This window comes from Macaca thibetana, chromosome 5 (genome assembly GCF_024542745.1).
Source record: "Macaca thibetana thibetana isolate TM-01 chromosome 5, ASM2454274v1, whole genome shotgun sequence".
NCBI classification, from domain to species: Eukaryota; Metazoa; Chordata; class Mammalia; order Primates; family Cercopithecidae; genus Macaca; species Macaca thibetana.
Genome location: NC_065582.1, coordinates 175607562 through 175620843, shown reverse-complemented (window position 1 = coordinate 175620843; position 13282 = coordinate 175607562). Strand labels below are relative to the sequence as shown.

The following is a 13282-nucleotide window of genomic DNA, read 5'->3' as shown; positions in this document are numbered from 1 at the left end:
TCCATTCCTGTGAGCACCACCCTCATGAACTAATTATCTTCCTGAGCCCCACCTCCTAATACCATCCCACTGAAGGATAAGATTTCAACATGCAAATCTTGGAGGGACACAAACAGTCCATAGCAGCTGGGATCCACACCCACGCAGTCTAATCGAAGAGCCTGCAGGCCCTCCTTATATATTTTTTCTTGTATTGAGTGTTTCATGTTTCATTCTTTGAGGGGATCAATTACAGTATATTTCAGAGAGTTTGTTATATATGCTTCTCTTCTGGGGAAGAAAGGTCACATTCCCTCCCACCCTCTGAGACCCCTTCCCCCTTACACTTCACTCTATTTTTCTGCCGACCCTGTCCACCCTCTTGAGGAGGGGTCTCTCAAAGTTTCACTATGAAAGGGGGGCAGATGCAGGTCTTGATTTGCAACCATACTCCCTCGTGCTTCCAGTGTAGTATAGCAGCACCATCACCTGCTGGTCTTTGGATGGAATTTAATTCAGACACTACTTTGGATAATTGTAATTCAAGTGAGTGGTTCTTATTCAAGTCCAAGGGAAGAAACAGTTCCATGAGGGTAGGAACAGCTTATTTTCATGGTATCACTAGCAACTAGCACAGTCCCAGGTTCTGGGAAATAAGAGATTCTGAATAAATCTTTGTTAAATGGACAAGCATACGAATGAGTGATTCTCAAACAGCGTAAGTATTACAACAGACGCAAAATGCAATCAAAACACAGGACCATTCAATTCATTCCATTCCCCAGGGGAAGGGTAGAAAAGAACTACTGAATAATAAAATAAAGTAACTTTAGAGTTGGATGTTGAAAAATGAGTTAGTGTTAATGAGACGAGAACTGTATTCTAGAATCCTATAAATGTGTACCTCATCCAGCTAGAAGGTGAGGGAAAGTAAAAGCGACAGGATGACTTGTATTTACTCTACAGTGAGCCAGCTTACTCAGTCCTCATCATAGCCCTTCGAGATGGGTTTTCAAATCATTTCAGTTTTGACAACAGGGAAACTGAGGCTTAGAGAAGCAAAACCATTTTTCCAGGGCTGTACCATTGGTACAAAGCAAAGCTGACCTTTGAAGCTAGCTGGGTCTGACTTCAAAAAAACAATATATATAAATATGTGTGTGTGTATATATATGTATATGTTTGTGTGTATATATGTGTATATATATACACACAGAGTTTGAGGTTCCAACTGAATGCAGCAAGAAGTTTGTTTGGGGACCTAATCTGAGACAAAAGTAGGAAAATAAATCATTGTAGCTCTGCAGCAGTTCTCAAATGCTGTTTTCCTTGGGAATTTGTGTGAAGTAGTCACAAAATGGGAGATTCTATCTGAAGTTTGAGTTATTACAAAAGCTTTCATAAGACAGAAGCCGTTTGCATCACACTTCAAAAAGTTGGTAGGCCTTCATGTCTCCAGAAACTACCAGAATTTGTATAGCAATGGCTGGTGGTTGATTTAAGCAAAGTCATGATGCCTTGGCCCCAGGTCTCCCAGCCGTCCCTAAAGATCACTGGCTAGAAGTGGATTAGAGAATGGCAAGCTAGACCTCCAAACACAGCCAGCCCACCTGCCTCTCTGATAAGCAGTCACCAGACAGCAAGGCCTTAACCTGCTTTAAAAAAAAAAGTGTGGCCTAAGCAGATTGGCATTTGCCTTTAAAGAAAATTGGAAAGAAGCCGGGCGCGGTGGCTCAAGCCTGTAATCCCAGCACTTTGGGAGGCCTAGACGGGCGGATCACGAGGTCAGGAGATCGAGACCATCCTGGCTAATACGGTGAAACCCCGTCTCTACTGAAAAAAAAAATACAAAAAACTAGCCGGGCGAGGTGGCGGGCGCCTGTAGTCCCAGCTACTCGGGAGGCTGAGGCAGGAGAATGGCATGAACCCGGGAGGCGGAGCTTTCAGTGAGCTGAGATCCGGCCACTGCACTCCAGCCTGGGCGGCAGAGGGAGACTCCGTCTCAAAAAAAAAAAAAAAAAGAAAATTGGAAAGAAATGGCTCTTCAGGTCACACTAAATGGGCATGCAATGGGTTTGCACCTATGTACATCCCCACATCTCAGTGCTAATGTGGGAATTTCTATCTTTGTGGACTGGCCCTTGCATGGCTCTGGCTGGGGTTCTCCTTCACCATTCTGACTTGGGCACCCTGTCTGATCTGTGCACAGCCTACACTTTCACCTGGCAGTCATTTGTCCAGCTGACTTTCCCATTCATTTTTGTTTGTCTGTTTGTTTGTTTGAGACAGAGTCTCACTTTGTCGCCCAGACAGGAGTGCAGTGGCACGATCTTGGCTCACTGCAACCTTCATCTCTCAGGTTCAAGTGATTCTCGTGCCTCAGCCTCCCGAGTAGCTAGGATTACAGGTGCACACCACCATGCCTGGCTAATTTTTATATTTTTAGCAGAGACAGGGTTTTGCCATGTTGGCCAGGCTGGTCTCCAACTCCTGGCCTCAAGTGATCCACCCACCTTGGCCTCCCAAAGTGCTGGGATTATAGGCGTGAGCCATTGCTCCGAACCCCATTCGTCTTTATTAACAGTGCACCTATAAGAGTCAGGCATCCCACTGCTCTAGGTCCTGGCTTTCATTCCCACTGCACTTCAGACACCCTGAGAACAGAGTGAAAAACAGGAACCAAGTGTTAAAGGGTCAGGAGTTTGTGCAAGACCAGAGAGCTTCACAGTTCTTTCTTTCAAAGGATACCTAGCCTAATAAGAGGAGAGAAAGTTAATGACAAATAAGGGTACACAGTGCTAATCAAAGTCCTTGAGTCAAAAAGACTATAACGTGTTGGATAAAGGAACCTGTCCATAGTAGCCTCTCTTCCTGCAGCCAACATTAAAACTGCTTCCTCAGAGGAAGAGGATAAACAAATGCCAGGCAGTCGGTCCTTTGAACTTCAGCAAATATAAATATTCTCATGCCACTGTCATGGAAATAAACTTCTTTGCTTAATCCACTTCCTCTTGATAATAAACAACTTAGCCCAAGGCCTAGTGTATAGCGTTATGGTCAGCACTAGCAGAGAAGCTGATAAAAATCTTTTCTCTCGAGAAATAATCTCCATGCGTTTCCTAGGGAAGTTCTGTTTTGAGTGTATATAATCTTCAGAGGAGCTCTGAGATCATCTGGTTCAGCTCTTCATCTAATGGGACATTTTTCTCAGACCTTCACTACATACTAAAGAGAAGGAAAGATGTGAATCCGGGAGGTGGAGGTTGCAGTGAGCCGAGATGGCATCACTGCACTCCAGCCTGGGTGACAGAGTGAGACTCATCTCAAAAAAAAAAAAAAAAAAAGAGAAGGAAAGATGGAGGAGACTAGAAAACCCTATGAAAAGACCCAACCACTCAAATATTTGATGTCCAAAAGGACATCCAAAAGAATAAGCATTGTTTTTCTGTCCTCTAACTGGATACCACCTGTCCAGTCCAATCTTTGTTTCTTGGTCTCTCACCATTTAGAGGCTTTACCACACAATGCATTCGGAAATAAGCAGTAATCCCTCAGGCCCTGCTTGAGAACAAAAACTGGTTTGTAAATCTGAGTCAAGAAATAATTATTGTTTGAACACACATAATGAGGACCTATGTAAAAATGGAAAACAAGCTTGTCTTTGACACAACTCAGTGGAAAACAGCATCATGTTATGAAACAAGTATGGGCTTTGGGGTCAGAGAACACGAGCTGGTGATTTGCCTTCTTATTGCATTGAGTTGGCCAATCATGTACATTTTCTAAACCTTAGGTCCTTGTTTGTAAGAGGAGAATAATAAGTTCAGTTTATGAAGTTATTGGGAGCTTTGAGTGAAATGCTGTAGTAGCTGCTTATAAATGCGATTTCTTTCCTCCCTTTCCCTGGTGTGCTTGTTTCCTTGACACTCCCTCTGAGTGTGCGTATACAAGCTTTTCCATTTTCTCCTAAAACCAACAAATCAGGAGAAAAGGGTGCTTTCTCAGGCAGGAGCCATTTTACTTTGTGTGCAACAGTCTCCAAGATGCAGCCCCTGTGGAGTAAATCACCCCTCTGAGTTTGGGAATGGCTTTACGCGACAGAGGTGTGTGAGATGGCTTTTAGAAATCTAGCGGCTTCGAGGTGGAAAATGGCCAGCTTCACGGCACCACTCCTTGCTTCCTGTCACTTGAGCCTGTGCAGCTTCCCCACACCTGCAATTAGCAACTGGCGGCCTTTAAAAGCACCTCGCCTCACTGCTTTTTACCTGTCTCTCACGGGAGACCTAAATGTGCTTTGACGCTAATAAACCTGGAATTATTCCATTTTATCAAGTTGTCGGCTGACAGTGAGGATGAGAAATCATGAAAAACCAACCACCACATTATTCGTTATCTGTGGGACCAGCTTGAAGGGTCTGACAATCTCCTTGGCTGTACTTTACATTCCTAACATGAGCATCAAACGGACTTTCATTTTCGTGTGTGTATTTCTTCTTTCATTTTACTATTGAGTTTAATTATTGTACCTACCAGTATAAAAATGCTTGCTTTTGATGGGTGTGTTAGTTTCATATTGGCACTTCATTATGCTTCTTTGCTAAGTCAGTTTCCGGTGTGTTGGATTCAGTATCTGAAATCAAAGTGTGCATTTTGCACATATTCCTATTATTTCAGTGCATCCCTCAATTCTGATCATCAGCAATATAATGGCACGTGAAACAATCCTTTATCTCTCTCTAATACAATTTTCCCTGTGAACAGTGATCCCCAGTATATATGCGTTCTGTTCTATCCTTAGCCAGATGACCTCTGTCTCTGTAAGAGCAGCCTTCTAGTCCTTGGCATCAGTGCAGTACTGAATGCCAGATTAGAAAGAGCATCTTCAGAGATTGTTACTGCAATTCTCAAATGACAGCATGGCTGTGAAACACCAACTCTGGTCGCATACTGCCTACATTTACATTAATGCCGCCACTTTGTGGCTGTGCAACAATGGGAAAGTTATTGAATCTCCTGTTTCATCACTGTGATGTGAAGAAAACATTGTATCTACTTCCAAAGATTGTTGGGAAGATTTAACAGGCTATGCACTTTCATGATAAAAGTGCCTGGATCAAAGGACTCACTCAATACTTGCTAATAGCTATTTTTTATTTTGCATGTAAGAAAATTGAGGTTCACCAAAGGCAAGATATCACCTCCTCCAAGGACAAGGTCACAGTACAAATTAGGGGATGAATCCATACTAAGAAATAGGTTTCTAAATAATCACTTTTAACCATTCTCCATTTGTCTGTGACACTTCACTTACAATTGAAAATATCCTTTGCCCTTATGAACTTCACAAAATAATCCTTCATTCTGAAAATAAAAACATCTCTGCCCCAGCTATATTTGGGTATACTGGCCATAACCTTAAAGAGAACAAAGTCTAGTGGTAAATATTGATGAGGAAACACAGAGTTTTCTACACCTTGTGGCTGGTGTTATAACAAAATATGAAAATGGAAGTCCCAGTGAGGACTGTAGTGGTTCCTTCCACCCGAATAGGTCAATGTGGGAATGGCACTGAAAGAGTCACAGAAGAGATGGCACATGAATCCTCGTGAATAATGAGTCCGAGTTTGAAAGAAGGAAAATAATATTGTCGGGGAAGGGCATTGTGAGTCTACTCATTATTCATGCATGCATGAATGCAAAAAATATTTATTGGGCATTACAACTATCCCACTAGGACAGGCTACCTTCTTCTTTTATTTGAGTTACTGCGATTTCTCCCTTAACTCGTCTCCCTTCATACAAACCTTACTCCTGGCTTATAAACAGAGGGATGTTTTGAAGATGGAAATTTAATCACAATATAATCAAACCCGCATACGAGGGATGATCTCTCTTCCCTTCCCTCCCTTTCTCTCCCCTCCCCTCCCCTCCCATCCCATCCCCTCTTCTCCCCTCCCCTCCTGTCCCCTCTCCTCCCCTCCACTCCCCTTCCCTTCCCTCCCCTCCCATCCCCTCCTCTCCTCTCCCCTCCCCTCCTCTCCCCTCCGCTCTCTCCCTTCCGTTCCCATTTGATACCACTGCACAAATTCCTATGTTCCAAAGGTTCTACATTATCTATCTGGCTGCTGCTTTTCTTATAGACTTCTCTCACTCTGTCTGCCCCTTTCTCTGTGAGGTCCAACAGGACTTTGTTCGATTTGACTAAAATCCCCACTTTTTAAGGACATCTGGCCTCAGAGCCCAGGTCACATTCCCTTATTATAAGCTCTGGTGGCCCCACAAGCCTTACACCTTTAGAGTATACTTTCTGGATTGAACTAGGTCTTGGTTTGTTTGCCTTTGGGGGGATAGGTGGCAGTCTTTCCTAGAAACATATGGGCTGCATTTATTTGCTATTGATCTTCAAATGCTTAGTACATTGAATGGGACACGGCAGGTACTCTACGAAGTTTTGATGATGAGATGAGCCCTGTGCCAGGTAAGGGCAGTGACCATAATATCAGTTCCCATGAGAAGATTGATTAAATAGGTAAATTTATTAAGGATAATGGGAGACAGCTTCCTGTCGGAGAAGGAACTGCAAACAAGGAAAGAAAGACTAAAGTGAACCTTGTGGTGCTGTACCGGAATAGGAATTTTTGTATTGAACTTATGGGTTTAAATATAGATAGAAAGTAGATGTTAATGTGTGTGTGGGAACACATTCATATACATTCCTTAGCACCATCCACTGAGAGGGCCTGGGACCCTTAGCATTTCCCCTGGGAGGGCCTGTTCGTTAAAAATAACCACACTCAGCACCCAGATTTTGGCTTCTAAAGGCCAATTTTCAATGGAAAGTAACCATTGCTTGTTGGGAAATATCTGATTCCAGGACTGGAGCAAGGAAAGTAGAAGATAAGTCAGAGACAGCTTATGTGACAAAGTCGGGAAGTACTCAACGAATGATGAGGACACATCAATGGACACAGAAACCAAGTTGAAGTTGATCCCACTGAGCATATCAGGGAAAACTTGAGCATCAAAATAATAGTGACAGTAGGGATTATAACCCATTGGATTACCAAGGAAACCAAAAGTACATAGTAATTTAAAAGGTAAACAAATAAAAGTTTAATAAGAAATGGAACAGTCTCAAAGTAACTCCCCAAAATATTATTTTTGATTTCCAAGGGTAAAACTGTGACTTCATAGTGACGAAGCATGGCAGAAATTGAGTTAATCAAGAAATTTTTTAAAAAGTGTCCTGATGAATGGAAAAAATGGAAAGAGTTTCATCTGATAAGAGGCAGTAGGAACATAACACCAATTCTTTGATATTCTTGCCAGAAATATGTAACCCAAAGTCATGAAGAAAACCCAAACAAACCCAAATCGAAGTACATTGTACAAAACAGCTGGCCTTGGATCTTCAAAAATGGGAAGGTTGAGTGCATGGGATGTTTGTCTTTCTGTTTCTGGCTTATTTCACTTAACATAGTGACGTCCAGTTTCATTGTCTCATGGAGGCAGATAGTAGAATGATAGATACCAGGGCCCGGAAAGAATGTGGGTGTGTCGGGAGGGAGGGGGAATGAAAAGAGGTGGGTTAATGGCTAAAAACATATAGTTAGACTGAAGGAATGAGTTCTGGCCTTTGATAGTAGAATGAGGTGACTATAGTTAGCTACAATGTATTGTATACTTCAATATAGCCAGAAGTGAGGATTTGAAATCTCAGCACATCAAAATGATAAATGCTTGAGGGGATGGTTATCTTAAGTAAACTGACCTATCATTACACATTCTATGCAGTAACAAAATATCACCTGTACCCCAGAAAAATGCATATTATGCATCAATTTAAAAAGTGTCAAGGTTATGAAAGTCCAGCCAAGACTAAAAAAGTCTTATGGATTGAAAGAGACGAACAAGACATGACAAATGAATGCAACCCTTTATTATGAAATGAGTACTTTTGCTATAAAGGACCACGGGGAACATTTGAATGGTGATATGTGAGGCTTAGATGGCAATAATGCATCAGCGTTAATTGTTTTTTCTTTTAGAGGCAGGGTCATGCTCAGTCACCTAGGCAGGCGTATAATGGTGTGATCATAGCTCACTGAAACCTCAGCCTCCTGGAGTCAAGAGATCCTCCTGCCTCAGCCTCCTGAGTAGCTAGGACTACAGGCCCATGCCACCACATGCAGATAATTGTTTAAAATTATTATTTTTTTTTTTGTAGATATAGGGAACTTACTCTGCTGCCCAGGCTGATCTGGAGCTGCTGACCTCAAGCGACCTCCCCACCTCTGCCCAGTGTTAATTTCTTAATTTGAATGTTTGTGTTGTGGCTATTTGGAGAACATCCTTCTTGATAGAATAAAATATTCAGTGATAGTGGAGCACCATCCCAGCAACCTATTTTGAGAGAAAAAATGTTTATTATACTGTGTATGTTAGCTTGAGATCATTTCTAAATGAAAAGAAAACAATATTGAAGATACTCCCAAAACAATGCAAAAGAAAGGAAGGAGAAAGAAATGAACAAAGGAAGGAAGGGCGGGAGGGAGAAACAAGGGCGAAATTAGAGAAAGAATGAAAGAACAAAAGAAAGAATGCTAAAGAAGGCAGGAAGACAGCCCTAGATCAGGGTGACAAACTCATGGGCCAAATCCATCTGCCCCCTATTTTTATTGTGTTTCATGAACTGAGAATGATTTTTACATTTTCTACTGGTTAAAAAAATGAAAAGAATAATAATGTTCTTGTAATTTTACTAAAATAGCCACAATTATTATTATTAAAGTAATAAAATACTATATGAAATAATTATATTTCATATAATAAATGAAAATTATATGACACTCCAATTTCAGCATCCATACATAAAGTTTATTGGAAAACAACCATGTTTATTTATTTGCATATTGTCTATGATTGTTTTCATACAAGACAGAGCTGAGTAGTTGGAAGAAAGACCATATGTAGTGCTTCATTGATTCACACTCCTGTTTGCCCACAGTTAATGTCAGTGATACAATTACACCTCCACAGAGTTTTGAGTTCCGTGTGCATCTCCATATTATTTTACTTAACTCCCAGAGCACACTCATCTTCTCAAAATACGAAAGGAAAAGTGGACTCTGAATGTTGCATTTTTAAGGCACAGTGGAGTGTGGATTATTTTATCATTAAATTAGCTGTCAAAACATTGTGTTTCTTATGTAGTGTGCCATATGTGTGCTAAAAAGTACAATATGCATCAACATTATCAGACCAAGCACTCATCAAATTCCCAATGAACTCACAGGAAAGCAGCAGTTAGAAAAACAAGAACATTTGAAACTAAGTAGCTTATAACAACAAATGTTCTTCACAAAAATAACAAATGAAAATGAAGTTTCAACCGAAGTAAATTTTTGAGTGCCTTATTTGTTAACCAAGCAACACAAAACACTTACCAATCATGAGTTAATTAAATTGTGTTTGATCGCAGCAGTGGAAGGAATGTATCCAGAGAGAATAAACTTTAGATTGATAGGCTCTGGAGAGGATAGTGGATGGAAGAGATGATGCTGGGAGCGACATGAGTAGCTAGTTAAGAAGCTCTGCTAATGCATTTCACTGGTTTTCTTGGCTCTTGATGAGTCTACAGATGCTACCAATATTGTTTACTAGTTGTTGTTTATTTGAGAAAATAAAGTCATCAGTGATGAGTTTTAAGGACTGAAGAATTCACCTTTATCATTAGCTGTATGGAAAAACTGCAGGTGAGGATATTTTCAAGGAAGTAGTGAAAACACTAATTCAGTGAAAGTTAATTGGAATATGCTAAGTTTGGTTATACCTGATGGTAAAAATTGCATGTGAAGTAGAAAAGAGTTAACTTGGACAAATTTATACAGCTCATGAAAATGTAAATATCTAAACCCTATGGTAATTTCTTGTATTATTAATCAATATGCACTTTGTAAAAAAATTTGAACTTTTAATGTGTTATTGAATGCGTAATGTCAACAGTGAACTTCACCTGATCTAATGGACTTAACCATTGTATCTTCAGGCCTGTGTTGTTGTTGCGGTTTTATTTTATTTTATTTTATTTTTATTTTTGTCAGCGATAAAACCTGAATATTTTGAATTTTTCTATTACACAGCAGTTCAATGGCTTAAAGTTTTACTACATTTGTTTTGAGTTCAGGACCAAGATTAAAAATCTTTTGAACAAGAAAATCTACCCTCAACCACTACTATATAACATTGAAAGGATTTAGAAATTAGTTTTTGCAGTGGTAACATTGATAATGTGTTGAAATGAATTTAACATAAAATTAAAGGTGAAACAGTGATGTCTAGAACTTACTCGGTGGTAGTAAAATCATTTCAATGACAATTAATGTTGTTTGACTCACAAGTAATGTTAACTGGCTTTTTAACATCCCCTGTTATCAGAAATTAATAGAAACGGGAATATCGTTATCCCTTCACAAATTTGCAACAGCTAAATTTTCTGAGCTCAAACCACGGTTCCAGCAATGTCTTTCAGACAAGATCATAAGTACAGGAAAATTTTATTTTATTTTTAATTTTGATGTTTTATTTAATGTAGATTTTTGGCATTGATTTTGTGTTTTCTTTCTTTTTTTAATTATACTTTAAGTTCAGGGGTACATGTGCAGAACGTGCAGGTTTGCTACATAGGTATACATGTACCATGGTGCTTTGCTGCACCCGTCAACCCGTCATCTACATTAGGTATTTCTCCTAATGCTATCCCTCCCCTGATCCCCCACCCCCTGACAGGACTCAGTGTGTGATGTTCCCCTCCCTGTGTCCATGTGTTCTCATTGTTCAGCTCCCACTTATGAGTGAGAACATGTGGTGTTTGGTTTTCTGTTCCTCTATTAGTTTTCTGATAATGATGGTTTCCAGCTTCATCCATGCCCCTGCAAAGACATGAACTCATCCTTTTTTATGGCTGCATAGTATTCCATGGTGTATATATACCACATTTTATTTATCCAGCCTATTATTGATGAGCATTTGGATTGGTTCCAAGTCTTTGCTATTGTGAACAGTGCCACAGTAAACATACGTGTACATGTGTCTTTATAGTAGAATGATTTATAATCCTTTAAGTACATACCCCAAAATGGGATTGCTAGGTCAAATGGTATTTCTGGTTCTAGATCCTTGAGGAATTGCCACACTGCCTTCCATAACGGTTGAACTAATTTACACTCCCACCAACAGTGTAAAAGCATTTCTATTTCTCCACATCCTCTCCAGCATCTGTTGTTACCTGACTGGCATGAGATAGTATCTCATTGTGGTTTTGATTTGCATTTCTTTAATGACCAGTAATGATGAGCTTTTTTCCATGTTTGTTGGCTGCATCAATGTCTTCTTTTGAGAAGTGTCTTTTAATATCCTTTGCCCACTTTTTGATGGGGTTGTTTGTTTTTTCCTTGTAAATTTGTTTAAGTTCTTTGTATATTGAGAATATTAGCCCTTTTTCAGATGGATAGACTGCAAAAATCTTCTCCTATTCTGTAGGTTCACTCTGATGATACTTTATTTTGCTGTGCAGAAGCTCTTTAGTTTAATTAGATCCCATTTGTCAATTTTGGCGTTCGTTGTCATTGTTTTTGGTGTTTTAGTCATGAAGTCTTTGCCCATGCATATGTTCTGAGTGGTGTTGCCTAGGTTTTCTTCTAGGGTTTTTATAGTTTCAGGTTTTATGTTTAAGTCTTAATCCATCTTGAGTTAATTTTTGTACAAGATGTAAGGAAGGGGTCCAGTTTCAGTTTTCTGCATATGTCTAGCCAGTTTTCCCAGCACCATTTATTAAATAGGGAATCCTTTTCCTATTCTTTGTTTTTGTCAGGTTTGTCAAAGATCAGATGGTTGTAGATGTGTGGTATTATTTCTGAGGGCTCTGTTCTGTTCCATTGATCTATATATCTGTTTTGGTACCAGTACCATGCTGTTTTGGTTACTGTAACTTTGTAGTATACTTTGAAGTCAGGTAGCGTGATGCCTCCAGCTTTGTTCTTTTTGCTTAGGATTGTCTTGGCTATGTGGGCTCTTTTTTGGCTCCATATGAAATTTAAAGTATTTTTTTGTAATTCTTGAAGAAAGTCAATAGTAGTTTGATGGGGATAGCATTGAATCTATAAATTACTTTGGGCAGTATGGCCATTTTCATGATATTGATTCTTCCTATTCATGAGCATGGAATGTTTTTCCATTTGTTTATTTTTAATAGAGGGGGTCTCACTCTGCTGCCTAAGCTGGAGTTCAGTGGAGCAATCATAGCTCACTATAACTTTGAAATCCTGAACTCAAGAGATCCTCTTTCCTCAGTCTCCCAAGTAGTTAGAACTGTAGGTATGCACCATCACAGCTGCCTAAGTTTTATATTTTTTTGTAGAGACTGGGTCTTGCTACGTTGCCCAGGCTGATCTTAAACTCCTGGCCTCAAGTTATCCTCCTGTCTTGGTCTCCCAAAGTATTAGAATTACAGGCAGAACCACTGTACCTGGCATAAATTTTTATATTCCAAAACCTCTTTAAATGTTTAGTTGAGGAACTTCCACCTAACCTTCAATTGAAAGTGATTAATCTGTAATGTAATGGCACATAAAAAGGCAAATATAGAAAATAGTCTAATAAAATTCTGGATTTTCCAAATGATGAATATGCCAGTTATGCGACTGTGGACTGATATCAATATTTGATAGTACCTAATTGTAAAAAAATAAAGCTTTAAAGATCAAATGTGTAAAACTTTACTATAGGCCAGCATTAACAGTTGAACATTTACAATTGATTTGATGATAGGAAAGAAAAACTTTGAATCCCATTAAATAAAATATTACCCCACCCTCCCCCCCAAAAATCATTATTTTTCATAGGCCTGTATTAGAAAAAAAGTATTCAATTATATTTTTAAATTTCATCAGTATAAAATTTTAGGCAACTGTTTTTCATTTTGTTGTATAGTTGCCTAATCATATCCTTGATTTTGCGTCTTAAACCACAAAGTGTAAAAATATTTCCTATCTGGATCCCATAGCCTGAAACCTGGCACTATATGTTATTGAATAAGTTTAAAATTTCTTGGTTATGGTAATGATATTGTGATATATAGAAGAAGCGCTTTACTTTTATAGGACAAACGCTACAACATTTAGAGATAACGTGTTATCATGCCTGCAAGTGTTCAGCAAAGGAAAGGCAAGTGTGATAACCTATGTGAAAATCATGAACCTACATGAGTGTTGTACATGTGTATTCTATTTTTTCAATCTCTGCA

General features: G+C 39.3%; 1 long non-coding RNA gene across 1 annotated transcript in view; it reads left to right on the top strand.

The window, feature by feature from the left end:
- The window catches only part of LOC126955538 (uncharacterized), a 656849-nt gene that overhangs the window by 417704 nt on the left and 225863 nt on the right, over nucleotides 1-13282 (top strand). The gene's annotated exons all lie outside the window — the stretch shown is intronic.